The sequence below is a fragment of the Rhinolophus sinicus genome, chromosome 6 (assembly GCF_057876585.1).
Source record: "Rhinolophus sinicus isolate RSI-liver-muscle chromosome 6, RSI-T2T, whole genome shotgun sequence".
Taxonomy (NCBI): domain Eukaryota; kingdom Metazoa; phylum Chordata; class Mammalia; order Chiroptera; family Rhinolophidae; genus Rhinolophus; species Rhinolophus sinicus.
In genome coordinates, this window is record NC_142506.1 from 60,943,634 (window position 1) to 60,971,465 (window position 27,832).

Consider the following 27,832-nt stretch of genomic DNA (forward strand, 5'->3'; position numbering starts at 1 on the left):
TGAGGGTGGGAAGGTCAGTGAGCAGAGGAGTCGATCGTATCACAACCCAAGTGCCGAGGAAGTCCCCACTCCTGTAATTGTTCCAGGAAGCGTCACAGAGAAGATTCCATAATTTTGAACATGGGTGGAAGGTAAATTTTAAAATTGATATTGGTATTACATAAATTTATCTCTGAAGGATTTCTTCTTCCTTTCAAGTAGGTCCAAGAAACGGTAAAAACTCACCCTAACTCTGGTGATTCCAGTAGCTCTAGGCCCTCCACTGGCATTGAGGAACTAGCTTTAGGACAAATCACACTTACCCTACCAGAAATGGGAGTAACTTGAGGCCCTGGGAAACTCCCCCGCAGACACCATGTAGAGGCAGGAGCTTCTCTGGGTGCCTTCCGTCCCTTTCCTGGGCTCCTGCTGTCCCTTCTGCACCCTCCAGATTGGTCTTATTGGAATTAATACACAATCACAGCTGATTCCTTGTGTGAAAATGCATTGAGAGGTAAACTGCAGGAAAATTAGGAGACCTTTGCTAGGCACACTGGTTTGTGTTCAAGACTAGTGTACATTTTGATAGAACAATCTAGATACATTACATTAAAATGTTGTATTTGCTTCTTTTCTCCATTGGGAATGGATGCTGGCCAAGGTAGAAGGAAGTAATGGTTTGACAAAAGACAGTTGTTTTCTGTGCTTCCAACCTAGGTTAGTTTTCCAAAAGGTGTTCATCTTAATGCACAAAAAGAATATTTACTTAAAGGAGCAACAGACTTAATACCTTCATCCCACTGGACTATTAGCCTGCCTGCTGCTTTCCTTCCTTCTTCCGACACATATCTGTCGAGTGCCTGCAAGGGGCAGATACTGCTTCAGACACTGGGGGTCCCACTCTGAACAGAGCCTACATTGCTTCCTAAAGCCCCTGTACTGGGTCATGGAATCCTACAGTCACTAAACATACCTGTCAAGGTGCCAGGCAAACAGGGGGTTGAGGCCCCCGTTCAGCCAGTGTGGCGACAGCCTTCCAGCAGTGAGGACCACTGGGGAGAACTCATTTGCCATAAAGTGCAATCAGCGTTACAAGAAATGACCATCAGTAAATTTGGGAAGTGTTAGTTTTAATTTCCTCGCCTCACTGTGTGCATATGAGCGGGCTGCCATTTGCATATGGGAATCCTGTCATAACAGTTTCAGGAAGTGATTTGTTAATAATCAAGTTCTCCGAATGGCTCTAAATCTGTAATTGATGTGGGTCTGGATAAAGTAACTCTTCTACCCGCCTATTTTGGGGACCATTTTTTTTTTTTTTTTTTTTTTTTTTTGGCAGAGTGTGAGGCAGAATGAAAACTAGCCATCAGAACAAAATTTAGGACAGCTGGGGTGCTTTGCAGCAAAGGCTTTTGGCTCCACAGTTCAAATAATCACAATAGCAGCTCAATTTAGCCTTTGGCTGAATGGCTTTGGCAGGGCACAATGAAAAATAATTATTTCATGGCCTGCTTATTTTTCCCTTAACCAATGAACTCTCAGACCTCTTCAGGCTTATGTAAATATTCTGCTGCGCGCGAGGATGTGGCTATTACCCATAATATCCCTATTTAGGAAACGGTTGTATTTCACCCTTGTGGGGTGGAAAGCAACACTCAACAACTTTTTGAGATATCTGTTTGGAGTGGGGAAAAAGGAAAAGAAAAAAAAAAGATAGGAAGACGTTTAATGGCTGGAAAGTGAGGCCATAATCACAGCTGCCCAATAAAACATGGTTGAGTCCCAGGCCCTCATTTAGAAGGCAGTGTATTAGGATGTGTTACTGTGTCTGATGTGGAAGGAACAATACTGCACAGAGCATGTTGGAGTACGCTAAGTGTAGTCAAGTAACAAGGAGGAACAAGTCGAGCCCTTCGTAGCTGGAACTTTTGAGGCTATATACAGAATGGCTCTCAAAACTTTTAAGTGCTTGCCTGATTTGCTTTCATTACCATCACCATGCTGTAAGTCTGCCCCTGTTCCGTGAGTCCGTGCCTTTGTCTTGGGTTGTTGGAATGAAGTCATGGAGAGGTGGATGGGATAAATTAAGCATGGCAGCCACCCTAGTCCTGAAGCCCTTCAAGGTTTTTGCTCAGATCCCATCAATCTCCTGTATTTTTTATCTGCCTTTTCAGGTCAGCTGTATCTTAGCACAGGGCATCTGTGCCACTTGATGACCAATTCCTGTTCAATGAGAGTCCATGGCTTTGCAGCTCAGTTGGTCAAAACAGAGTGGTAATGAGATCAGTCATGGGTTTGATCCCTACAGGAGCCAGTTAACTCCATTCTGTCCCATTAACCCCTGCCAGCTGCCTTAGGTCATGGGTGGAATGGGGTGAGAGAGTGTGAATGGCTCACTACAAACCATCCCCACTGCTGGGCAGCCAGCTAGTCCCACTGACAGTGGGTCAGGAATGTTCTCTCTGAATGGCAGCAGATGGGGCATTAGAAACAGAGAAGCAACCATGAGCTTAATGCTCTTTTCCCTCATCTGTGTGAGCTGGGGGATGGGGTGATGTAGGGGTGGGTGTTTGTCCTGCTAGGGAAGTGCAGGGTGTTTTCTTGCTTTGAAAACCTGCACCAAATGAAACCCATACGACGAGCCACATGATCTGGGTTTAATGAGTGGCATTTCTTCTCAAAGTATCTTTAAAAAAATTGGTAGTCATGTCATGCATCAGGATGAATTTCTAAATGTAAATGAGATTCTCCCAGTAATTTATTTACATTTGTTTTCGGCACAACAAATGAGACATCACGTAGCTTCATAATTTTCCATGACCGAGTCACCAGCATGCAGTGTGTAATTTACCATGATTTAAGATGCTTATCTGTAGAGTTTTCAACAGTACCTTATAAGGCTTAAGCAAGAGAAAGGGATCCTCTGGAACATTTCACTTCTTTCTCTCCTTGTCCTTGCGCCTTGACCCGCAAGTGTTCTGGGACCCACTAAAATCTACAATCTTGCTTGCTTCTTTGAAGGGTCTTACATGGAGGGTAGGAGATGTTGGTCTTTTTTCCCATTTCAGGTAGAGCTGTTATCACTGGCAAAACTCCTGTATAAAGAAGAGGAAGCAGTATTTCCTTTCAAATATTAGAATGTGTGTATTCACATAAGTTAGTGCTCAAGGCTTGGTTTCCTCATTGTAGAGTGTTGTACATAGTAGGGGAGCTGGGCAGTTGAGCCATAGCGTTCTAGGTCAAGGTGGAAGACAGAGTGTGTCTGATGGATATGCGGATACTTACAAAGTCTCCAGAAGTCTTGAACATTAATGTTATATTTTCCTGCAGTTTCACATTTTCAATTAGATGATGTGACATTATGATACCAGCCTTCCTTAGTGGTTAGCACCCTGGTCCAAAATAAAGAGGGATATTCTGTATGGGCTACTAAAATGCTGTTTTCCCCAGGGATTTTTATTTTTGTGCTGCTTGGTTGATTTGAGAAGAACAATGTGAGGGTTCACGAGGACCTTGAGACTTGGGGCAGAGCAAGGAAGGAGGTGCCACTTAGTAATTCCGTGACCCTGAGTGAGCCTATGGCTGACAGTCCATGGAGAGCGGTGTTAGGAAATCCAGAGTTCTGATCGTTTTACATAATCATGAGTAATTTACAGTATGGCCTCACCCTCCTTCAAACAACCACTGAAATCAGTAAAATCAGAAATACTTTGTAATCAGAGCTAAAATGTAGAAAGAGACTTCTTTACACGTATGTGCTCTAAGCAAAATTTTCTGGTGTTGTTCAGTGAATGACTATTATTAAGAGCTTTCAGTGGGACAGCCATTGTACTAGCCCTCGAGGATGGATAAGACATAGCCACTCACACCATGGTTTGCTCTGGTCCTCTTTATATGAAAGAAAAGCCTCATTTCCAGAAGCAAAGAATAATGATAAATGAAAGTGAAGGACACATGAGATCGGCTCAGTGTTTCTTAATAGTTAAAGCATCTTCTTTAATTATTTGTCCCACAATCCCTTGGGATGTACTTGTCAGTAGTTCCACTGAATGGCATGTGCATATCTCAGATGTATGTTTTGGTCCTGGCAGGCTACCCTTTCAATAGTATTGGTGTACATGCTAAGCATTGTTTTGCTTGCATCATTTTTCTCCTTAGCATAGATATGCTCTTAAGATATGTGTCGGGGTTGTTCAGGCATTGACGTGTAAGGCAAATGTTACCAACACATGAAAAATCAGATTCTTTTTGGAAGTGGTGGGAAAGTCATACATTTGTGGAAAATTCTACAGACTTAAGTCTTCCCTCTACATTTTTGTCTGCTGGCAATTTTAAAGCAACTTCCAAGGAAGGCCTCACTGGCCAAAGGCTAATCTCTGCTTGAAGGTGAGATATTTTCAGTCCGGTTGATAAAGTCGGTTGAAAAGCAGAGGGTTGTGTTCAACCTGATTACTTGAGCTGTTTAAACTTCTTCCATGAGAACTGCAGATAGAGAACACACTTATAATTCATCTTCTACGGAAAAGACATCTGAACTTTCCTCCAACTTGAAAGTTAGCAGGTGGTGGCTCTTCATTGCCTTGAGCGCCTGCGGTTTTGGTGAGATGTTCTGTGAGGCGCTCTTATGCCTGAGGCAGATCTTGCTAAGCACACCCTTTGGGCAGTTCCTGGGCTCCTTGCTGCCCTGCGTGTGCCAGCTTAAGGAGCCAGGGAAGATGAGTAGATGCATAATGACAGCGTGTCGTCGTGCCCTGGTGTGGCCCGTGTAGCACAGTGGTAAGTGCATGATAGCAGCAGGCTTCAGATGCTATGGGAAGGAAACGCCAAGAAGTCAGGTTAGACTTCACAGATAACGTTTTGTTTGAGAGGGTGTACACAGGATGAGTAGTTGTCACCTGGCAGACTTAACTGCGGAGCGGCAGTCACGCACAGCAGAAGGGACAGTGTGAGCAAAAGAGCAGAAGAAAGAACTTACTTCATATGCAGGGAACGGCAAGTCATTTTGCTGGACTGGAATATGGGCTTCGTGGATTGGAAAGGAGGGAGCCCAGCAGGAAAACGAGGCTGGAAAAAGAGGCAGGAGCCCAGTCACAAAAGGCTTTGTGCACTATATTAAAAAGCTTTGTCTGTGTTGAGTAGAATGATGGCGGGGCATTGAAAGATTTTAGCAGAAAGGTGACACGTCTCAGTTTTCAATTTGAAAAGATTACTCACTACTGGGTGGGGATGGAAACAGCAGACCAGACAAAGAGGCTGTTAGGTTAGAATAGTCCTTTACGTCTTATTTGTGAGAGTTTATCTTTCTGTATGTTAGAGAACCTGGCCTACCAGTGTGGAGATGTTAGAGAGTTTGAAAAGAAAAGCAATGGGACGATGAAAGAGTTGGGATATCAAGTCAGAAAGGAAAATGAAATGAGAATAATTTAGTCAAAATGCAGAGAGGCTAGGGGAAAATTTAAGAACCATATTTCCATAGCAATTTCGCTCATGTGTATCAGTGTATTAGTTCAAATCCAAAATCTGTTATCCACAATTTGGAAATCTAAAATAAGTTGTGGGTTTTTATTTTTGTATGTATTTTACAAATAGGGCCACAAAAACTTGGCACCAAAACCTAACCTTTACTGACATTAAGCTAATTATATTCTTTTGTTTATTCCACTGTGTGTGATTATTTGCTATCTTTTGCTGCAGAAATATTAACGTGTTTGTTTCTTTTCTTACAGTTGTTGGTGCTACTGCTATCACCATCAACTGTTGCTGTCAACTAAATTTTATATAGCGTAATGCAGTTTTTAGGACACTTAATATTTTTAAATTGACTTTTTCAAAAACCCTATGGGCTAAAAATTATTATTGCCTCAATTTAAATACATGAAAAAAACTGAGGCACCAAAAGTTAGGTGACTTGCCTAAAATAATATATTTAATAAGACGACAAGCTGGAAACTAAATATGCACTTCTCTTTTTTCTATAACTTTAAACAAAATAAGCAAAAATTTCCTGATAGTGAACCCTGCAAATAGTGGAATAGGTTCCCCCCTTTTTGAGTTCTGTGGACTCTCTTTTTCTCCTGAGATCTTGTAAGTAAAAAAATAAAGATAGATTCCGTCGAGTCTGACATGATTCAGATGTGAACCTGTGTGACAGCACTGTGAATAATAACACTTTCATTTATTCTCAATGTAGATGAGGCTGAGAAGAGTGGTTTTTATTATATTATGCGCTTCTCCTTTTGTGTCTTGGTAATTTCCACCATAATGTATGGCAGTTTCCCCCCACTCCCAGGGTAGAAACCATAGTGAAAAGACCAGCGAGATGGCCGAAGATTCCACACTATTCGACAGCATAGTACCGTTGCAGAGCTGGTCACTGGATAGGATAATTGATGTCTGTAGTTCTAAAATAAGAAGCTTTTTAAATGTATGTCGTTGCAGAGTATTCTGTCCCAACTTCTGATCTATGCCATGCGTATTACAGAAGTCAATATCCTAACGTTACCTACATTAGCTACCGATTTGCAGTCTGTTAAAAAGTGACAACAGGCTGTTTTGGTTATATCTCTCAGTAAAAAAAGAGTTCACTGATGAGATTTCCAGTTTTTCTGTGTCGCATGAGGATAAACTAGATAGACATATGTTTGGGTATACAGGCATCAGGTATCTGAGCGGACAATTACTTTTTGCAAGTGAATTCTGAAAATACTCATGTTTTACTCAGATTATGCATTTCTTAGTGACATTGGTCAAACTGGTTCCATTTATAGCAACATTTAACAGAATGCATAGCTTCTGAGATATGATCAGTAGAGTCAGAGAGGCGATGTAAGGGAAATAGTCTTTTGAGGGTACTCTTCCTGCAGGAAACACATGCTAAAGCAGGCCTTCCAGCCTAAATATTTCCCCCAAGTAATGACGCTGAGAATGATGATAAGGAGTAAAGATTGGAGGAGAGGCAGAGGAGGGAGAAGGGGACGAAGGATGAAAATAATAATAACTTAGATTCGAAGAGCGGTTTGTAGTGTCACTAAATGCTTTCAGAGGTTGTAAAGTAGTCGAGGCATTATTTTAAAAATGAGATTTTTGTCTCAACTAAATTGTTACTTGAGTAAGGTCACTTACCCAGTGCCTTGAGAAGCCAAAATCCCGCTTATCAGACTCAAGGTCAGTAATTGTCCTATTACACACAGAAAGAAATTGTACCTATCTTTGTAGAATATATGAATAATGCCACACTTACGAAGAGTAAGTTGATAGCATCTCAGTCTATATTATGGTAGTACATATTTCTGCACTGTTTAGCATTTTGTTAGATTGGATTTTATTCTCATACCATCAGTCTTCCTTTTTCCCAACCTCTTTCATTTCCCACCATTTTTTATCTGTGTTCTAAGATTTGTGCTTCTCACTGGACTTACCGGACATTTTGCAGTAAGATCATAGACTTCCCTTCCAGTCTACCTCCCAAGTCGGCTCTTTCAGCCATAGGAAGGAGAAGGTAATATTAACCCAAGTCTCTTTCTCAGGATATTTCCTCCCATCCTCACTCCAAAGGCAAGCCAAAAAAAAACCTGATGTCCCTAAAATGTCAAGCCATGCTTTAATGAAGATTCTCAGTAACATCTTGGATCTTATGGATATATTTCCAACTAGTAAGAAAATATGGTACGTCTATAATTTTCATTCATTAAGCAAATTTTCATACATCCAGAGAGTATAAACCCTTAGAGAATCTGTGTAGAGGAAAAAGAATCCTTCTATAAACCTCCAATGGAATGATAAAAAAAAAAAAAAAAAATTGTGTGAGTTTGACCCAGGTTTCAAGAAAATAAATTGATGTTCTTATATACTTATTTCCTCCAAACTATGGATATAATTCATATTTAGATAATATAAATGCAAAGCATTAACAAGGAGAAAAATCTGCTTTTCAAGCAGGGGTCTGGGTGATGGCCCTTAACAAATACAAAATTTTACATTCCTATGAAAGGGAGCTAAGTAATACCAATAAGGAGACGGTAGAAGTTGACTGCAGCCAGAAAAATGCAGATATACTCAGCCTTGCGCTGTTTTCAGAAGTCCAGGAGCTGACCAGTCAGGGGTCCTGGACAGTGTTGGCATGTGGAGTAGCGTAGAGAGGTGCCTGTTATAAAGAAAATAGATGGTTGGATTCAGGTTCCAAGGAAGCTGAGGTTAGAGGAGAGTCACTCTTCCTTATTTGCTGAGAATATTATTTCATCGGGTCTCCCTCTCCCCTCCCCCTCCCCTCCCCCTCCCCTCCCCCTCCCCCCTCCCCCTCCCCCCTCCCCCTCCCCCTCCCCCTCCCCCTCCCTCCCTCCCTCCCTCCCTCTTTCTCTTTCTGTCTTTCTTTTTAAAATGATGCTTGGAAAGTATTCCGAATTCAATTGCGTTGGGGGCTGTAATGAATGGGGTATGAGGGTCCTAAGAAATAGGAGAGTTGGGTCTGATTCTTATTTGGTATGGAATCCTGCATATTATTTAATCATATACCCAACTGTCTAAGGGTCTAGGAAAGGTGGAGAAGAAATGAATGGATAGAAATAAGAATAATTTAAGTTGGGTTCAATTTAAGGTAATTAATATGTTCTTTTCACCTCACACATGCATTTTCTCATGTCCTGAATTCTCTCTTTGAAAGCCTGGGAGGAAGAACTTGCCCAGTAAATATAACTCCAGCATGGAGCTGGCAGGCTGTCAAGTCCGTGATTGCACTAGGTGGGAATTTCTTTGGAGAGACTCTTCAATGCCTTCCATTACTTCACTTTCCTTACCTGGACAATTTCAGAGGGGCTAGTACCATAGGAGAACAAGTAACCAGTGGTAGAAAACAATATTGGAAAGCATTTGTTTTCAAGCAAAAAGTTATGACTACAGATGTAGAACAGAAGGATACAGAATGAAAACAATTGCAGGTTTTGATAGGTATGTTAGAATAGAGCCACAGAGCGATTTCCTATTAATTCCAGGGGAACTTATACTATTTTAAAAATATCCCACAAACCTTTGCCTGACAAAGGAAGCATAAGAAATAAAGCCTTAGTCTCTGCACTGACAGCTATTTCCATAGCAACCTGCCTGTCAGTCAACACCCACTTAATCAAGGTTCAGAAAACACCCCCAGAAATAAATGTCAAAAGTCTTATGTGGGTTCCAAATTTAAATCAAACTTTGAAATAAATTAAAATAAGAACCCAAACACCCACAGTAGTCACAAAAGTAAATTTTATTTTGGAAGGAGGGAAGAGAGGGTAAAGAAATAAAGGCCAAAGGAGTTCTTGAAACAGATGCAAGAAGGAAAAGAGGGAAGGATAGCCTTTTCGTAGCATTATTGGATGAAGCGTTACTCACCTAGAGGAGCATCAGCTGTAGCTGATCTGTATCTTTTTCCTCTTGCTTTGCTGAATGGCTTCCATTTTCATGGTAACGTTATATAAACTCTAATGTCACACTCAGCCATAAGTCACCTGACGTCACTTCTGGCTTCTTTAAGTCTGAACTGACCTACTAGCAGACGGGCATTTTCAGGAACTACAGTTTCCCAGAGATTATAGAATTCTTCTTCTTCAAAAAGTTGGAACATGGTGAGTCAACTTGTTATAATGTCTATGGACACAAAGTCAAATCGACAAGGATTATACGCATTCACCTATTTACCGAATTTATTATAATTGTCTTTCAACATTATATCAATTCTTAAGTCTTTATTTTTTTTCTATTAGTGACATGTGTTCTTCAAACACTCCTTTGGCCTCCTAAAGTAATATATGCTCAGAAAAATTACTTGTATATGGTCCCCTTCGCTGTACATCTTTTTCTCAGTCTATAATAATGAGAGCTTGTGATAGTACTGGCATGGGTTTAAATGCATCCCTCCCACCCCCCAAAAAGAGGTATTTTGGAGTCCTAACCCCCAGCACCTCAGAATGGGACCCTATCTGAAGACAAGGTCTTTATAAAGGTAACCTTGTAGCAAGGCCGTTAGGGTGGGCCCGAATCCAATAAGAACAGTGTCCTTGTGAAAAAGGTACATTTGGGCACAGACAGAAAGGCACCCAGGAAAGACAATGTGAAGAGACTCAGGAAAAAGACAGCCATCTACATACCAGTGAAAGGAGCCTGAAATAGACCCTACCCTCACAGCCTTTGAAAAGAACCAACTCCATCAACGCCTTGGTTTCAGACTCCTAGACTCTACAACTGGGACAGCACATTTCTGGTGTTTAAGCTGCCCGACTTGTGGCCCTTTGTCACAGCAACCCTAGCAAAGGAATGCAAGTCCCAAGGGTCTAGTTCGGTGGGGTTGAAAGGATACAGAGAAGAGGGAGCAAAGGGCCTTGTCTACTGGTCAGCCTATGAAAGAGCATGGAGGGCTCCCTGGCAGAGCGCAGGACTGAGGGCAACTGTGGGAGGCCAGGGAGGGGCCATAGCTTGAGAAATTGTGGAAGGAAGGAGAGAGATACTCTCCAGTTCCTTTAGCCTAAATGTAGCCTTTGATTTTGCCTTTTTTTTTTTCTCTCTCTCTCTTTTTTTAATTAAAATTTATTGGGGTGACAATGGTTAGTAAAATTACATAGGATTCAGGTGTACAATTCTGTATTACATCATCTATAAATCCCATTGTGTGTTCACCACCCAGAGTCAGTTCTCCTTCTATCTCCATATATTGGATCCCGTTTACCCTCATCGACCACCCCCCTCCTCCCTTACCCTCTGGTAACCACTAAACTGTTGTCTGTGTCTGTGAGTTTTTGTTTCTTTGTTTGTCTTGTTCTTTTGTTGTTTTCAGTTTTATATCCCACATAGCAGTGAAATCATATGGTCCCTGGTGTTTTCTGTCTGACTTATTTCGCTTAGCATGACTTCTTGGTATCAGTAACTCCAAACGGGGTTTCTGATGCTCTCAGGTGAGGAGCTGTTTGAAATGCTGTCCAGGCAGGTGTGCATCACTAACAATTTATTTCTCAAGATAATAAATTGCGTCTCTGAGCTGCTTTTTCCTGAAATTTTATGCATTGGAAGTTTGGGGCCTCTGTAATCCCGTCTTATCATCACTTGCGTTATTTACGTCAGTGGATATTGATTGTATGCCTCTTGTGCACATACACCCTTATAAGTTTTATTAAGTTCTCAAATTCTAAAGGAAAACAAAGTCTTAAGTGCTATAGAAATAGATGGGCTTCTCAGAAGATGGGCCAAAAATCTGATGGCAATTGGGTAGAATTATAGAGATCTAGTCACGCAGAGATTTATAGAGAAGCTACTGAAATTTAAGCACCAGATCATCTCACTTTCCTGGGCCCCCTTCAGTGCTGTGTTTGTAATTTGACATTTATATTTTGTACTTTTATTAAAGAGAGTCTCATTGTGTCCGTGTCACAAGAGCTGGGTATGTCCCTGGTTCCAGGGATGGTGGGGCTTCTAGGTATCAGTAAATCCTGTGAAGGAGGCAGGAAACCAAAGGAAGGGGATGTTAGAACAAGGCTGAATGTAAAAACCAGGGCTAAACATGTGAAGTGTCCAAATGAGACAAGTGCTCAGAAACAAGTGATCAAACTTTTCATCTGGGCGAGAGTGAGGAGTGTGGGAACTAGGGTCGAGCAAGAGGATGCAGAGTTACAGTCTGAAGCGGGGCCACAGGGACCACTGAAGAATTCCCTGGAGAATTTAGATTAAGAACGAGGTATGAGCTACCCACCAGTGAGCCTGCTCCCCCCACCCCCACCCCAAGGGTGAGCAGGCAGAAAATCACTTATATCCTTTCAAGAACAAAAGCAAGGAGAGGTGAGTTCACGCGCTCTCATCTTAACTGAAGGGTAAAGATTTTAGAGCCCTTGGGAGCGCGTCTAGCAAAGTGCTTTGTATGTAGACACTCAACCCATTACCTAAAGTCTAGAGGAAGCAGGGAAGAGTTGAGCCATTGGTAGCCGTGAAAAGATTCAGCTCATTTCAGTTGTCCACGTCACCACTCAGATAGGCTCTGAGAAGGTCAGCCTTGCTTCCTGGCATTGTAGCGCCCACCTATAAACCTGTTTACTGATTCCCAGAGAACTCACATTTCAGTTGGGACTTCCTTTTATGTTCCAAATAAAACCTGAAATCAGGAGAACCAGGTTTGGAAGCCAGCATTTTGACATTGTTTGCGTTTGGCTTTTTTCAGTGATAGTTATTTTCTCTGTAGAGTCTGTATGCTGCTGGGGAATGAGTTATTTATAATAACACAGCTTTGCACATAGGTAGACATGTGCATAGTAAGCAGATCATATGGAGTTGGTGGCGTCTGGTGGGTAACCTTGAAATCAACAGTAGGTCTAATTATTTAAGGTGGCTTGTTGGAATTTGCAGGCCATTGCCCATGAATATTTCAGCCTATTGGCACTGAAAAATGTCCACCAGAGGCATTTTCTGATCTAATCGGTCTCTAGGGATGGGTAAGGAGGTACGGAAGGGGCTGATACTGTAGAAAAGAGAATTCGATTTCCCTGTCTTTCTTCTCCACTTGAGCTTCTCAGTCTCTACTGCCCACCTAGCCTAATCTTCCCATAATTTTGCATTCAAGGTCATTGTTTCCTTGGCTCTGGCTATTTTATTCAAATTCTCTCAGCCTCTTCAGACAGTCATTCAATGATTTCTGTTCACAGGGCCAAGTTTGGTGTGGAGTTATACCTCCACCTTTCGTTCTGTACTTTTGAATCAAATGATAACCTTTGGCAGTGCTCGGTTCTTTACATGAATATCACTATTAGCACATTGCCCAACGGGTGGCATGGATGTGGGAGAATGCATATGAACAGATTTTCTGTCGGAGGATAAATGCACCCCCAAATCACAATAGTAATCAGAGCTAGCCGCCTCGTTTCTGATGATCTTACAAATCAGCTGGGCTACAGAGATGCATCAACATGACACTGTTCCCACACTGAGTTGTTTTGGCTGCAGGGGTGGCTGCATTGCTCGCTTGCTCGCTCTCTCTCTCTCTCTCTCTCTCTCTCTCTCTCTCTGTCTCTCTCTGTCTCTCTCTTTCTCTCTTGCTTTCCAGCTGCATTTGTGAGTGTTTTCGGCCTTTGCTAAAATACGTTTCTCAAAAATGTGGTTAACAGTCATTTTCGGATATAGACGTTGGCTCTCCTTTGCTAAAGGGACACAGCACGCAAGAACAGGCAAATATCAAAATAATACAGAAGGGTATGTTTATCCACAGGAAACTGTGTTAATGACTACATCTGCCCTTCTCCTGTTGGCTGGCTAGGGTCATCTCTGCTCTTCTGATTTGCTGATGTTTCCCCCATGGTGAAATCTCATTGTTTTGTGCCCCATAACTTAAAAAAATCCCCACGGTTGGTCTGATGTCTATGCTCTGAGTGTAAGTGAGAGCAATTTAAAATTTGAAAACTGTGCTCAATCGGATGTGCTCACGAGTTCCATGGACACAGAGGTCTGGCACCCAGAGCATTCTTTAAGCAACTTTCAGATTGAAAGTTTTTGTGGCAAACACCATGGACAGTAGACAATGGCCTCACACACCAGCAGAGCATCACACAGCAATGGGAAGTTTACATTTGTTTTCTAGCCTGTTTATTTTTCAAGTCACATCAAAGAGTGGGCTTATTTGAGTTGCTTGAGGCTGTGTCTTTGAATATGTTGGACTGGAGAACTTTGAAAGCCCCAAAGCCAGTGACTGGATCACCGGAGGGACATCTATTGTAGGCCAGTTTTGGCAAAAGCATACATTGTCTACCACCCTATGGCATTCATTTTGAAGAGCAGTCTTTATGCTCAGACCTTAAAGGAATAAGTCAACCCAGCACACAGTATCGGCCTCTGAGCTCTGCACGGTGCTGACTGTTGTGAGAGAGGTAAGACAGGGTAATATTTAGACTTCGACACATAGAATTGATATCAGATCGACTTGAGCAGGAAGCATTTTAGTAACAAGGAAGCGGGGGTGCAATGACAGAAATGGAAATGAACATGAGCTCCACTGAGACATAAAACATATCTCTTACCATGAAGAATGAGGATGTTTTAACTCCTTTCAAATAAATGTTGGCACATGTGCAAGATAATTCTCCCAAATATGTTCTCATCACGACCTAAAAACCTGGCCACTAACGTCTCTGGTTCAAGTTTTAGAAACGTCCTCTTGAGTTTCTCAGTCCTGTGCAATATTCCTGGTGTCCGGTGGGAAGACGTTCATTTAGCTAGCAATTATTTGGGGAACACTGGTCTATTTCAGTAAGTCTCTTTACCACAGAAGGAAGTGGGATTTGTTTCAACTCAGCCACAGCCTAAAACCTGGGAGGTGTGGATTTCTGTGATAAATCAAGGGCCCTTGACTCTGATTAATAAAATAAGACTGGTAACATTTCTGGACGTTGAAGTTGGGATGCTGTTTCCGATGGGAATTTGTGATAGACACGTGTGCTGCTTTCAGGTTTTAAATCTTTATCAGTACTTGTCTTGCTCGCTCCTCTACTTCCCACTCCAAGAGTTCTGACAATCCCTGGGAGCACCAGCCCAGGGAGTACACAGAATCTAAGGAAATACAGTGTATTTTCCATGCAGCTTCAAGGAAGTCTTCTTTCCCTACCAGTAGCCGTCTCATATCCTGTTGTGTAGATAGCCTACAGTGGTCATTGCAGGAAAGGGTGTGGATTCAGCTGCTCTGTCCATCCACGGAGGACATATTCTGACAGTGGAGGAATAATAGTGCGTGGAAAGAGCTCTGTAGTTGCAATCAGAAGTTCAAGGCCTTAGCTTTACTGTTTAGATTTTGAACCTCGAATAACTCCTTTGTAGCGTGCTGAGTTTCACGATACTTACCTATACAATGGAGGTAATACAACTTACCTTGCCCACATCACAATTTGGCCGGCAGGCTCAAAGGAGTTAAAAAGTATGAATGGTTTGTAATGGTGAAGATTTTAATATCTGCGGCACTGGGTTTGCGGTTTTCGTGTTGTAGCTGTTTCATCTAAGTGTCTAGCTCCTTTAGGATACGGTGGCGCATAGTGGGTGAAAGGTGAGACTGTGGTGTGGGACTAGACCCATGGACGGGAAGATGGGAGTTTTTGGTAGATTGTGCTTCTCGTTTATGTCATGGCTCCTCTCACTCATGCACTGTGATCACTTAGCAGCGTTGTCTTCCTCTACCACGATTGGGTGGGATGGTTTTTTTTCTTGTGTACCCCTGGCTCCCCAATACCTAGAACAGTGTTTGATGCATAGTAAATGCTCAGTACATAAATATTGAATGAACACTTGAAGGACGACAGGAAGGAAGGAAGGAAGGAAGGAAGGAAGGAAGGAAGGAAGGAAGGAAGGAAGGAAGGAAGGAAACCGAGAAGGAGGAAGGAAGGAAGGCCAAGTAAAACATCTTGGACAGATTTAGAAAGCTTGGTTTCCTTCAAGGAAATCCCCTAAGACTAGAACAGGCAGGGGAAGAATTTTTATGGAGACAGACTTGATAAAGATATTTACAATATAGAAGTTTTCCACTACCTGATCCTCCAAAAGGAAGTCATAAATGGTTTTTGACAATAATCCTTACAAGTGCTGATATTTTCAGGCACTGAGCTGAAGATAAGCATAATGTCCTTGAATTATTCGGTACCAGAATGATAATATTCCAGAGTTTGTTATGAAAATGCCATTGGCTTCATGTTTCTTTCCTGTCCTTTCTTCCCGCTTTGGAAGGAGACCCTAAAGTGATTGCATTAGTAATAACATGGTAGCCTAAGAAAATATCTTCAACATTTTTAACGGAAAGCGTAGAGTAATGGCTTACTGTCTTTCTGGCTTTCTCAACTTTACCCCCATAATTTCCAGAGGAATTGAGAAGTCACATTCAAGTGTTAACATTTTGGAATGGTGGGCCATTCTAGTACATTTAAAATACTGTATTGCTATGTATAAGGGATGATAAAATGTCTCTTTTGCTCTTTTTGTGAGTATTCTGTGAATTTGATCTCTGTCATGTCTGAACTCATTACAGTCCTTTTAAAGATCTAAAGAAAAATCTTGATGGGCTATTTAAAGCCTTAAATCACAGAGAATTACAGTAGTTATTAGAAGGCTTAAACCGGTGATAAGATTTAGCAAGTATTGAGGGGAAGGTAGCCTTTATCACTGATGACAATAAATAAAATAGCATGGCAGTTTAAAAAACTAGTTTTTGAAAACAGTTCAGTTTGTTAAATAGTTAAAAGGTATCCTTATTATTAAGCCAGTTCCAAGGTAACTATACTGCAATGTTGGCTCCACGTATCTTATGAGTCTTATTGAAATTATAAGTATATTGTAGTCTTGAAATGAATAAACTAAATTATCAGTGACATTATTAATAAAATAAATTGAAGTTGTATATATTAATAATTCAGGTAAGTATATCACTAATAATACTAAAAAAAGACTGTGGGTCTTTACCAAATTACTTGTTCCATTATTTATTTTACTTTTTAACATACTTTAAAATGATCTATAGATGTATTCTTAGCATGATAAATGATATTAAATATTGACCATGTGTTTATTTTTCTGCACTGTATTGTAATATACAGAAAAAGTCTGATAATAAATCAAAAGTATTCAACTATGGCTTCAAACCATTCCAATTCAAACTGGACTCAGCTATGTGAGTTAAACAAAGGTTTCTGGGTTTTAAGAGTGAACCAAATCTGTCCTTAATTGTTAGCTGTTACTCTGTTGAAAACAAGTTATAACATACTTGGGGAAAAAACATCCATCAATAAAGACTACGTGGTAATGAGTTTACTGGCTCTGAAGTTGACAAGTTAAAAGTAAGTGAAAGAGTACTTTTTCTATAAACTTGTGTAGGCTACCTGACTTAGAAAAGCATAGAAAAAAAAAAAAAAAAAAAACAATAAAAAACACGAGAGACAGTTTTGATATAGAAAAGTTGCGGTTTGGACCTTTTATTAAATTTTTTTTCCTAATGGTCAGAATAGCCAACTCTAATGTTGCCCTATAATACATTAAATAATAATTTAGGGCATTGTAGATGTCAGGTTATCTTTTGAGTTAAGTGGAATAAACCGCAGAACTTTCTCTTTGGTCGACTATGACATTTTGAGAAGCAAAACATTTCAGAACAAGTCTATCTGTGGTCCATCTCTTTAGCCTTGCTTGACTTCTGAGAGTGTCCCGTTACTTGGAGAGCTTACTGCGAATGCCAAACAATTGTGATATGAGTTTTGATTGATTTGATGGATTGAGCTCATTGTTGTTGAGTGGGGACCCATAGCGATTTTAGCATAATGGGGCAAGGGCACCAGTCTTGAGTTGAAAGCTTAACTTCCAGTCCTGTTTATTCTACTTTTAAACTATGCATCCTTGGGCTAATTGTAGAACTTTTCTGGTCTTTATTTATTTACTTTAAAGAAGGCAGTCGGTACTGAATACTTAGTTCTCACTTCAGGATCCTTGGAGAAAGTAATGACCATTTGCAGGATTTTAGAAGTCTAATGAAAATATGACACGCAATCACAATGTGTACAATCTGACTAAAGCAGATATCTGTTTGTACTTTTGGCTGGGATTATATACACACACAAGCCACTCCCCATCCCCTTTTCTTTACAACATAGAGTTCAACAAATTAATAAAGGGCAATAATACAGCTCTTTATTAATAAAAATACTGATTGGGACTCCTTCCTGGCTTCTGTGGTCTTGCTGAAGGCAAACTACTCAACCCCAGTGACTTCCTCTGTAACATGAAGAGATTAGATACGATCATTTCCATGTTTGCTTCTTACGGGGTAATAGCTCTTCATGACTCTGTCCTGACACTCAAAATAATATCTACTGTCATTTTGCAGCAGTTATGTCAATATCACACTATTGCAATTAACAAATAGCATCATAAATAGTGCATCACTTTGAAATTACTGAACTGAAAATAGTAAAAGAAGCTCTGGACTTTTTACTACCAAGAACATGTAACAGCTTTTAGAGTTTTCTCTCATGAGTCCTATTATTTTGTGTTTGGCAATCCAACTATAGTTAGTTAATAACAAATTTCACTTAGCGATTTGGCTTGTTTCTAGTAGAGATTCATTGTGAAGGGCCGTTTATATGTGTTGAACTGGTTTAAGCTGTCAATGCTCAGCCATTCACGTTTGATGAGCAGGTGACTTTTCTGAGGTAAAAGAGACTTTAAAATATAACTCTAGTTATTCACTCTGCTCAAAATGCTGTTCTGGCTTTCCATTTCCTTCAGTAAAAGTCAGACTATGTACCCTGTCCCTGAAGACCTGACCTGAGCCGGATCCTATCTCCTCCCTCCCCTGGCTTCTGTCATTCCTCTCCCCTTGGGTCTCTGTTCCTGCCTCAGGGCCTTGGCACTGGCTGTTGCTGCTACTTGAAATACTCTTTTATGTATCCTTGCAATGAACTCTTTCCATGCTTCAAGTCTTTCCTCAAATGTTAACTTCTCAGTGAAGTCTACACCAACCATCCTATTTAAACTTGATGCTTCTGTTTAGAACAATGAACCTCAGACATAGTAGGTGCTCAAAACATCTTTTATGGAAGGAAGGGATCATTGTATTAATGAAGGCACAGGGAGATGCCGATGCTGCTTTTTATGGCCCAAGGCCATTTGGTATCATCCACTTGGCTCACTTTCAGACACAAGCCCTTGGTCTTCGCAAAGAATCTCTAAAGACAGTAATCAAATGTGAATGAGCTTTATTTCTGTGGGAGATTTCCTGTCATTCAGAAGTCAGTGCTGGTTCCATCCGCATATCTTCAGAATTTTAACATAAAAAGAGAACAGAAGAAAAACACTTCTACTAAGAGTTATTATACGGGACAGTTTGGTATTATTTAAGAGAGGAAATTAATTGAGCCATTTCTGTAGACGTTAGGCAAATTGTTTCACTCAGAGTTAAAAAGCATCTTGGGAGCGTTAAAGTGTAGGGTTCCTGCATGCACTTTATGATGGGCCTAGCGTGTGATAACCTTCTATCACTTTTATTTCTCTATTAAATCAAGATATATCTCACTGATGCCGCCATCCCACATGACACACCATGGCTCATTTTGGTGCGTGTGACCAGAATTATCTCGGATGGAATGGAAAGGTGTATCTGTCATTGACATGTGCCTCATGGAGATGGTCTCTCGGATGGAATTTCAATCAGCATGGCTCTCCATGGAATGGGGACAGAGAGCACAAGCCCTTGCCATGATGGTTGAGGGATTTGTTGAGATTCTGCCTTCCCTAATCTAGAAACTGTGTCTTTTCATTGCCTTTGTGGGCTTCCAGTGCAATGTCCCTACGTGGTCCTTTATTTGAAGTTAGTACAACAGGAGACAACTGAGCTTTTAAAATAATGAAACAGCTAATGAAATTAAAACTCTATGAAAGATAACTGTTATGGGTCGAATTGTGTCCCCCCAAAAGACGTGGAAGTTCTAACCCCTAGTACCTCAGAGTGTGACCTTAATTGGAAAGAGAGTCTTCATAAATGATCAAATTAAGATGAGATGAGGTCTTCAGGGTGGGTCTTCATCCAGTATGACTGGTGTCCTTATAAAAGGGGGAGATTTGGACACAGGGAGATAGAGGGAGATATAGGGAGATATAGAAGATTAGTTTCCAAGGACATAAACCAAAGAACTCCAAAGATGGCCAGCAAACCACCAGCAGGTAGGAGAGAGGAATGGAACAAATTCACCCCCACAACCCTCCAGGGGAACCAACCCTGCTGACATCTTAATTTGGGACTTCCAACCTCCAGAACTAGGAGACAACAAGTGTCTGTTGTTTCAGCCACCCAGTCTGTAGTACTTTGTCACAGTAGCCCTAGCAAACTAATACAGTAACTGTTGACGTATGTATAATAAAGAAAGCATTAAGCAGCATTCCGATGACACAACAACAATCCACTTAGCACCTTGTACAAGTGAAAAAAATTGGGGAATAAACGAAATTGCATGGAATTGGTTATGTTCATGTGATGAAGTATTTACCCACATTTTCATGGAATGTGATTTGTTAATTATGATAGCACGCTGTTGACATAACTGCTACAAAATGACTATAGCTATTATTTTGAGTGTCAGGACAGACTCATGAAGAGGTATTACCCCCTTAAGAAGCAAACATGGAAATGATCTTATCTAATCTCTTCATGTTACAGAAGAAGGCACTGGAATTGAGTTTGCCTTCAGCAAGACCACAGAAGCCGGGAAAGAGGCAGATTCAAAAGTCCCAGTTACTCTTTTTCTAAACCAAATGTCCTCTCTTACGCAATGTGAATCATCACAGAATAGCTACTCAACCAGTGTTTGCTGAATGAATAGACAAATCTAAAGATTTTTCGATAAGATTGAGGTAAAATCTCAGCTATCTTTCAATAGTTTGAAGCAGACAAGACTTTTGCATCTTGGAATAGGCAGGAAAGCAGACCTGGGCTGATCTTGAATCCCTGCATACCCACACTTTGCTGTGTGAAGTTGGGCAAGGTAATCCCCGCCCCCCCCAACCCCGCTGCCTCGGTCCCATCATCCTTATTGCAGAGGTGAGAATGCCTTGCTAGGCTACTGTTAGTGTGCGATAATGTATGTAAAGCACTGAGCACACTTCATAGCATAGAAATGCTCAATAGTGGTTTTTTTATGTAATCGCCTTTAAAGATAGTACACATTAGAATAATATCTAAACTGCATTGTTGATACGGCAAGTGCATTTGAACTGGCTTTCTTTTAATGATGATGAGGTGTGACCCCCAGTTCCAGCTCTTGTCTTCTCCCGATTTTCTTTTTATGGAAGGGCTGGTATTCTTATGCAGGTAGTTGAGGCCGTGTGGTCCAGAGAGGGCCAAACTACATAGTTCACCCAGGAGTCCCAGCTACAGCATTCTCTTTTCTGATGTACTGTCGTACGCAACCACGGGAGAGAGTCACAATGACAGGCAGTAGACAATGCCATGTGTGCTTATTTCAACAGCACACAGGAGAAGAAGAGATGGCCTATTAGCTCTAGCCCATGTTTCATGATTCTTGCATGAACCATGCAAATGGAAGAGACCAAGTGGTTATGTTTCCTGAAATCTGCTTCAAAGGCCGATATCCCCCAGGTTCTCTAATTGGTCATTTATCATTTTCTCATATAGTTTTTACAAATTATATAAATTTGTCAAAATACGTTTTAAATCCATTTATATTTTTCTTGTCCAATAACTAGGGTTTATGAGATCTAGACATTCATTTCCTGCTGTGTGAAGGAATGTTTCTACTTATCTCTTATAAATAGAGTGATTAGAGGTATACTCACAGAAGCACACTGCTGAGACTAAAATCACTGAAAACTGATTCTTAATTGTGTTAATATAAATAATAAAATGTGAGCAAAATGCTAAATTATATAGGGATAATGGAATAATAGAAAATATTATAAGTGGCTTTATATCTGCAAAAATAATGTCTAGTTAAAATGTGCCATTTTCAAAACCTGTTTTTAGACTGGTACTGCTCAGCGAAATGAGGATAATATAGTAAAATAATAAGAATATAATTTTCCCAGGTTGGTAGACAAACAACACTGGCAAAGGTATATGGAAAAAAATGTGGTTAACATGTAAAGTTCATTTTTAGTTTCCATTGTCTTTTCCCTTGTCCCAACTGTTTTCTGCAGCTTTAAGAAGTAGAGTCATAGACAGTGTTTGTATTTATTCTTCAAGGAAATCATCCATTTTACATTTTCAGGTGCCTAGCGTTTCTTGAATTTTATTATAAGAAGCAGTTGCTTGAAAACAGGGTCTTTGTTTCCTAAGAGGTGAGCTGCTTCCACTTGAAACCACAGTCCTCTGTGATGTTAACGTGAGCCCCTTCCCAGGAACTAAGATGTCACCAAGGTGGAGAAACACCAGCAGGACGTAGCAAGGCGGTCAGTCCTTAGGAAACCGAGGTCCTGTTTTCATGCAAACACCTTTAGTGGTTAGAGAAGAACACAAATTGAACATGGATGGAGGAAAGACCTGTGGATGCTTCGTTGTAGAGAAATTGCTGAAAGCTATTTAGCCATGCACACTGATGACCTCTACAGTTCTCTCAAGGTTAAAGGGGTCCAGGAAAATGGTAAGGTAATAATTTGGGTTTCTTGGATGTCCCACTGACTTCAATTGTATGTCCGTCCAATTTGCTAGCATTTTGTATGGTGGAGGAGATTATTAAATGTATGGAATCCCTCTGTCCTTATTCTAAGTTCCTTTCTGTCTGGAATCATCCAAAGTATATGAGGAAAGGTGACCTCCATGGGGACATTCTATAAATTCTGCCTTTTATTCCAATTAAATAGGAAGCTACAACTTGGAGCCCAGAGATCAAATAGTAAAGGGTATTGGTTACAGGAAATGTGTAAGGGGATAATATCAGAACTCTTAAAGTCTAAGACAATCATAGCCAGAAAACCTTAAAAGTTGGGGATTCACTGGGATCACGCAGCTGAAATAAACATCTCAAAAGTCTCCCCTCTGTCCCCTCGAGAATAGCAAAGGGAAGCTGTTTACTTCTCTGCTGAGGATGCAGGGAGGACGGCAGGTCTGTGTTTGCGGGTCTGTGTTTCTGCCAAATGAAGCTGTGGGTTCTGTGCATGAATATCCAGCTTGTGGCAGGCTCTGCAGGGCAGCCCTCAAGGAGCTCTTGAGAGGCCAAGTGTTTGGGTGTTATCAAGAGGGGCTCATTATACCAAGGGAATCAATTTAGAGTGACTTTAATGGGACTGGGAGTGAAACTGCAGTAGAGCCCGATGACAAAGGGAATTTAAAGTACCCGGTATTTATTATGCCTTTCTCTCTTTAATTATGTCTGTCCTTAATATTCGACTCTTAGCTCCTTTAATGTTTTTCTTCTCCACGTTTTTGGCACTTTTATGATTTGCAGTGCCTTTCTAAATGGGCACATGACATAATGTCTTCGAATTCTATTGAGAAAAGCACCCCAGCCTCCTGTGGCCTTTGGCCAAGCCGTACTATCACTTTTGATTCAGATTTTTTTTTTCCACAGATTACAGAGGCTGTGCCATATAAAGTAGAAGATTCTTTCCAATTTAAAAAAGAGAGTTCATGCTTTCTTTCGCAATCTCCTTGGGGGCGTAAGTGGTATGTCTTTCAGTCAGATTCTTAACACCTAATGCAGTGTCTGGTCTACTGAGGGTGCTTAGTAAATTTGGTGGAATAAATGAATGAATGAGTGAATGATGTCAGCATTCAGACCTAATCATATTATATTTTTAATATAAAATATTGTTTTGGCCTCCATTGACTGGGGGTAGGGTGGGCTCAGCACTTTTGCGGTAAAATGGATACATAGCATAGTAGCCTGGAATCAAAATCCAAGTAGTTTAACCTTTTTGGACATTCCTTGACTTTTTCTCATCTCTCCTTCATTCATTTTTTTATTCCATTATGAAAATGAGGTCCTTCCTATGTACAAATTACTGTATTACATTTTCTTGACTTTTTCTCATCTCTCCATTCATTTTTTTTTTAATTCAATTGTGAAAACAAGGCCCTTCCTACATGCAAATTACCGTATTACATTTCCCTTGTCTTTTCTTCTTCTTGACTGTTCTTTTTCCCTCTGGTTTATCTATTTTGATTTTACTCTTCTCTTTCCCTAAGCTCTTACCTAGCTGCCTGTAATCTGTTTTTCCTCTAATCTCCTTACTCTCTCCGTGCTTTTCACTTCCTTTCCTTGATCTTCTTTAGTATTTACCACTTTTACTTCCAGTTCTCTGCATGTATATATTTCTTATACTCCCTTTTACAGTTATATATGTATATGTATACACACACACACACACACACACACACATAGACACACACACACACATACATATAGTCAACTTACCTACTTGTTCCTTCTCGTTTCCTTCTTTTTCTTCTCTGTAAAGTCCCAAGAAGCAGGGACATAGTCATGTCAAGGAACCATCGCTGTCTCTTCACCTTCATTTCAAAATCTTGTTCAGATCTGTTTGTGGCAACCACAGACCCAGCTGATTTCATTATCTTCAGGGAAGATCATGCGGAAAACAGTTGAGCATAGGAGAAATCTGTCCTTAAACGAAAGGTAAACAAAAGCCCTTGCCCAAAGGCTATTGTTTGGTTTTCCTTCGTAGCTCACCTTTTGAATTCTGGCTTTGAGTGGAGGTCCCAGTGCTCTCTCCATTTTTGTTTTCCTCTGCTTTACATACAGAGAGAAAATGCTGTAAGCCGTTTCTAAAATTCTGGCCTCATGTGTTTATTTATTAAAACAAAGTTCTGGATACCATATTAGTGGCCACGGACTCAACAGTGAACAAGATTCTGCTCCTCCTAAGGGAGAGAATATTCCACTTACTCCGCTGTAGTGTGGTGAGCGATATGATAGCGTTACAAGAACGGCACCCGACTTGGAAGGATCACGGCACTTCCCTCAGAAAAAATGACAATTACACTGAAGTCAGGAGGGATAATTTAATGGTAACTAGGAAACGTGGTAGAAGACAGAGATCCGTACCTGGCAACCTGGCAGTTGGAGGCATTGTAGGAATGGCATGGCTGGGGCGGGTGGTTTCTGTGATGTGAATACAGAAAAGGAGGCCTCAGGGGTGAAATCCGGAAGACCTTCTGATAAGGAGTATGTTCCTCACCCTGACGCTGGCAGTGGGAGCAGGGGGGCCACTGAAGGGTTTTAACTAGGAGTAGACATTTTGGAGAGATGCTCTAGAAGTGTGATGGAGAATGGATGGCGTGAAATCATAGGGACAGTGAGGAAGTTGTCATGAGCCAGGGGAGAGAGGGCGGCACCTTCCCTGAGGTGGTGAGGGTGATGATGGAAATCACAGACGAATTCAGGGTATACAAAGAGGGTAGAAAACCAGGCCGTGGTGACAGATTGGATGTGAGAGCCAAGGAGGAGAGGACATCAGGAATGGCAGCTGGTGTCTTGGGTTCTGAGGAGAGGTCTATTTCTGAGCAGTCATCTCAGCTGTCTTTGATCTGTCCGTGCAGGCTAGTGTTCCTAAAAGCTTTGAGACTGGCATCCCTGAAGACTAATGCCATCTTCTATTTCATCACAGTGAGCAGCAAGGCTGGCTGGTGAAGTTGCTCTCATCTGTTTGCAGAAATCCTGCAAAGCAAGAGCAGGACCACAGAGAGTTGTAGACATAGTCTTAAGTTGTTGGACAGTGTGCATTGAATTCAGTGTTGTCGAATAGATGGTTGAAATCTGTTTCTTACTGATGAGGAAGATGAATTTAGTTATAGATAAGTTCAGTGAAAATAGTTGTACAAGGATGCGTGTGTGTGTTTGTGTGCATGTATGTCCATTCACAGGGTACATGTGTGTGCACTTGTGTATACAGATCCGTCTCTTCCAGTTCTTCCATCACTGGGATGGTCTTATTTAATGTCTCTGAGATGATGATGGTTCTTGCGAGCGGATACCTAGGAAGTAGGTACTGGAGGAGTCACTAACTCATTCCCACAAAAGTAAGCCAAACAGTTGTCAGTTATAATGATTTTTTTTTTCCCTGCCTAAAGTCTAGACTAAATTTGAACTGGTGACATCAAAGTGAGTGACTCCATAGCCCATCACCAGTCCTCAGAGACATGTAATTCATTTTAAAGATACATTTTAAATAGCCTACTATGGGAAATGTAGTTAGCAAGCTCAGAGAGACGCTTACATTTAAGAACTCTCAGACATGCACTTATAGATTTAAGAAAAATAAATCTTAGCAAAGAGTAAAAGGCACATGGAAGAGATGATTCATTTTATTAGAGCAATTGAAACAGTGGCTCCTGTTTCATCCATCATATTCAGGAAATAAAAATATATTGGAGAAAACGTGATATTTACCTGGAGATAAAAATTTAAATATGAGGAGGATAAAAGTCCAGTTTTCTGGAGGAAGTAGCTGAAAATCTTCTTAGGTTATAATTCAGGCACAACCTCATCATTATGGACCAGGAGCCGGAGTGAGATCACCGTGGAACGGGAGCCAGGGTGAGCAATCTCTACCCAATATTTTCTGAGCACAGATGGAGCCAGGAGTGAGTCATTCAACAGGGTCCCTCAGAGGTGGAGGGTCTTGGATATAAATGGGCCAGACTGCGGTACAGGAAAACCCGCCACCTTAACCTCGGATGCGCCATCCTCATCTCCGGGTGAGTTTACAGAAATCAACTACTCCGATTCCGGTCCCCACCTTAGGCCATGTCCACACTGCAGTGAGGCTTCAGGTGACTCAGAGATGGCTCATCAACTGACCATCTCTGTCCCCAAAGTCCAGGTGATTTAACATTTCCTCCTTGGGTTGCAAATAAGTTATGTAAAAATAACGTGGGAAATCATTAATCTGTGTGGACTTTGCTCGCTGCCTTCCTCTGAGAATGTGCCAGGGAAAGAGAGGACTGGAGACTTTGCTTCTGTCAAGGAAAGGTAGGAGAGGGAGGGATGGTTTATTTATTCAATATGTGTGAGCACAGAGTTCCAGGAAGAGCCTGGGACTCAGAGAAATACAGGTGCCATTTTTTGGGGCTAAATGTATTACTCTGCAGAGTTGTTTCAAAGGGTGAATGAAAGCATTCATACATGCATTCATTCATCAACTATTTACTGGGTTACTAATTGCTAAAGAACCCAGAATGAATAATGTAATGTCCCTGCTCTCGTGCAACTTACATTCAAGTGGGTAGAGCTGGATCTAATAAATAAGTGAACAGATAAATATATAAAACAGTAAATAAGGGATAAAGCAAGGTAAGGAGTGAGGAGCAAATAGTGGTGCGATTTTAGATATGGTGGTCATGGGAAACCTCTTTGATGGAGGAGGTACCATCGTGTAGTGACCTGCTGAATAAAGTGAAGAGGGAAGAGTGTCTGGAAGCTTCTAGCACAGTGCTCAGCCCACGGTTAGCATTTACTGTTATCACTATTAATGCTTAATATAATAATGGTGTATTTTAAGCTTGTGTGCCCTTTGGAAATGTTGGGGGTCTGTAAAGCATTATAGGAAGTTTGGTATAGAGCACACGTATGATAAAATTGTATGTTGTATATGCAAAGATTCTTTTTTATTTTGTGACAGCTTATCTTTTTAAATAGCTAATAAGGTTCAAAGGAAAATGAACAAAAGCTGATTGTTTTGTGTGGTTAAATATTTTGTAAATTGTTTGCCCATTAAATTAAAATTTCTTGCCCACCCACCTTGTGTCAGGTGCTGTGCTGGGCACTGGGAAACGAAAACATGAAATAGAGTCTTTGCCCTCAGGAAGCTTATGGTCTCATTTTCCTCCTTCATAATTCAGAACTCTTGCACTATTTGAATAGAAGCAGCAGAAGGGTCTTCCATGTAGACAACAGTCTGCCGAGTGTAGAAAAAACAAGTTGCAGTTTGAGTGTTAACTTGGATGCTTGTTTAGTTTTATAAAATATGTAAGAGGCTTTTCCATTAGTGCATAAGACTTAGAAAGCTTTCAGAATCTCATGTCACAAGTAGTTAAATATCACTTAAGGGGAGTCCCAAAGATTGACAGCTTGGAAACTTAAGCACCGTATGTGGTTTAGGAAGTGTGGCCAAAGTGAAGCCCCCGTTCCCACCTTCACTGGGGTCACGCAGATCCCAGTGGATGCATTTGGTCTGAAAAATCCAGGTTCCTCGGGAATCCAGGATCCCGTTGGCAACCCTCTACTCATCGTTGGCTTTTCTAAGGAACATATCACACCTTTTCTGGGGAAAGTTAGGGACGGAAATTTCACGCTTAGCGATGGAATGAAGTGGAACTTGGTAAAAGTGATTTATACATGAGAGACACATATGG

At 40.9% G+C, this 27,832-nt stretch overlaps 1 protein-coding gene and 1 long non-coding RNA gene across 13 annotated transcripts in view; one reads left to right on the forward strand and one right to left on the reverse strand.

Annotated features, from left to right (window-relative positions):
* Positions 1-27,832, forward strand: part of ESRRG (estrogen related receptor gamma) — a 549,788-nt gene that overhangs the window by 93,177 nt on the left and 428,779 nt on the right. The window lies entirely within an intron of this gene.
* Positions 21,494-26,753, reverse strand: LOC148758185 (uncharacterized). The gene is made up of 3 exons (XR_016021638.1): positions 25,869-26,753; positions 23,877-25,136; positions 21,494-21,954 (listed from the first exon to the last, which is right to left on the reverse strand). It is a non-coding gene; the product is annotated as an uncharacterized LOC148758185 (long non-coding RNA).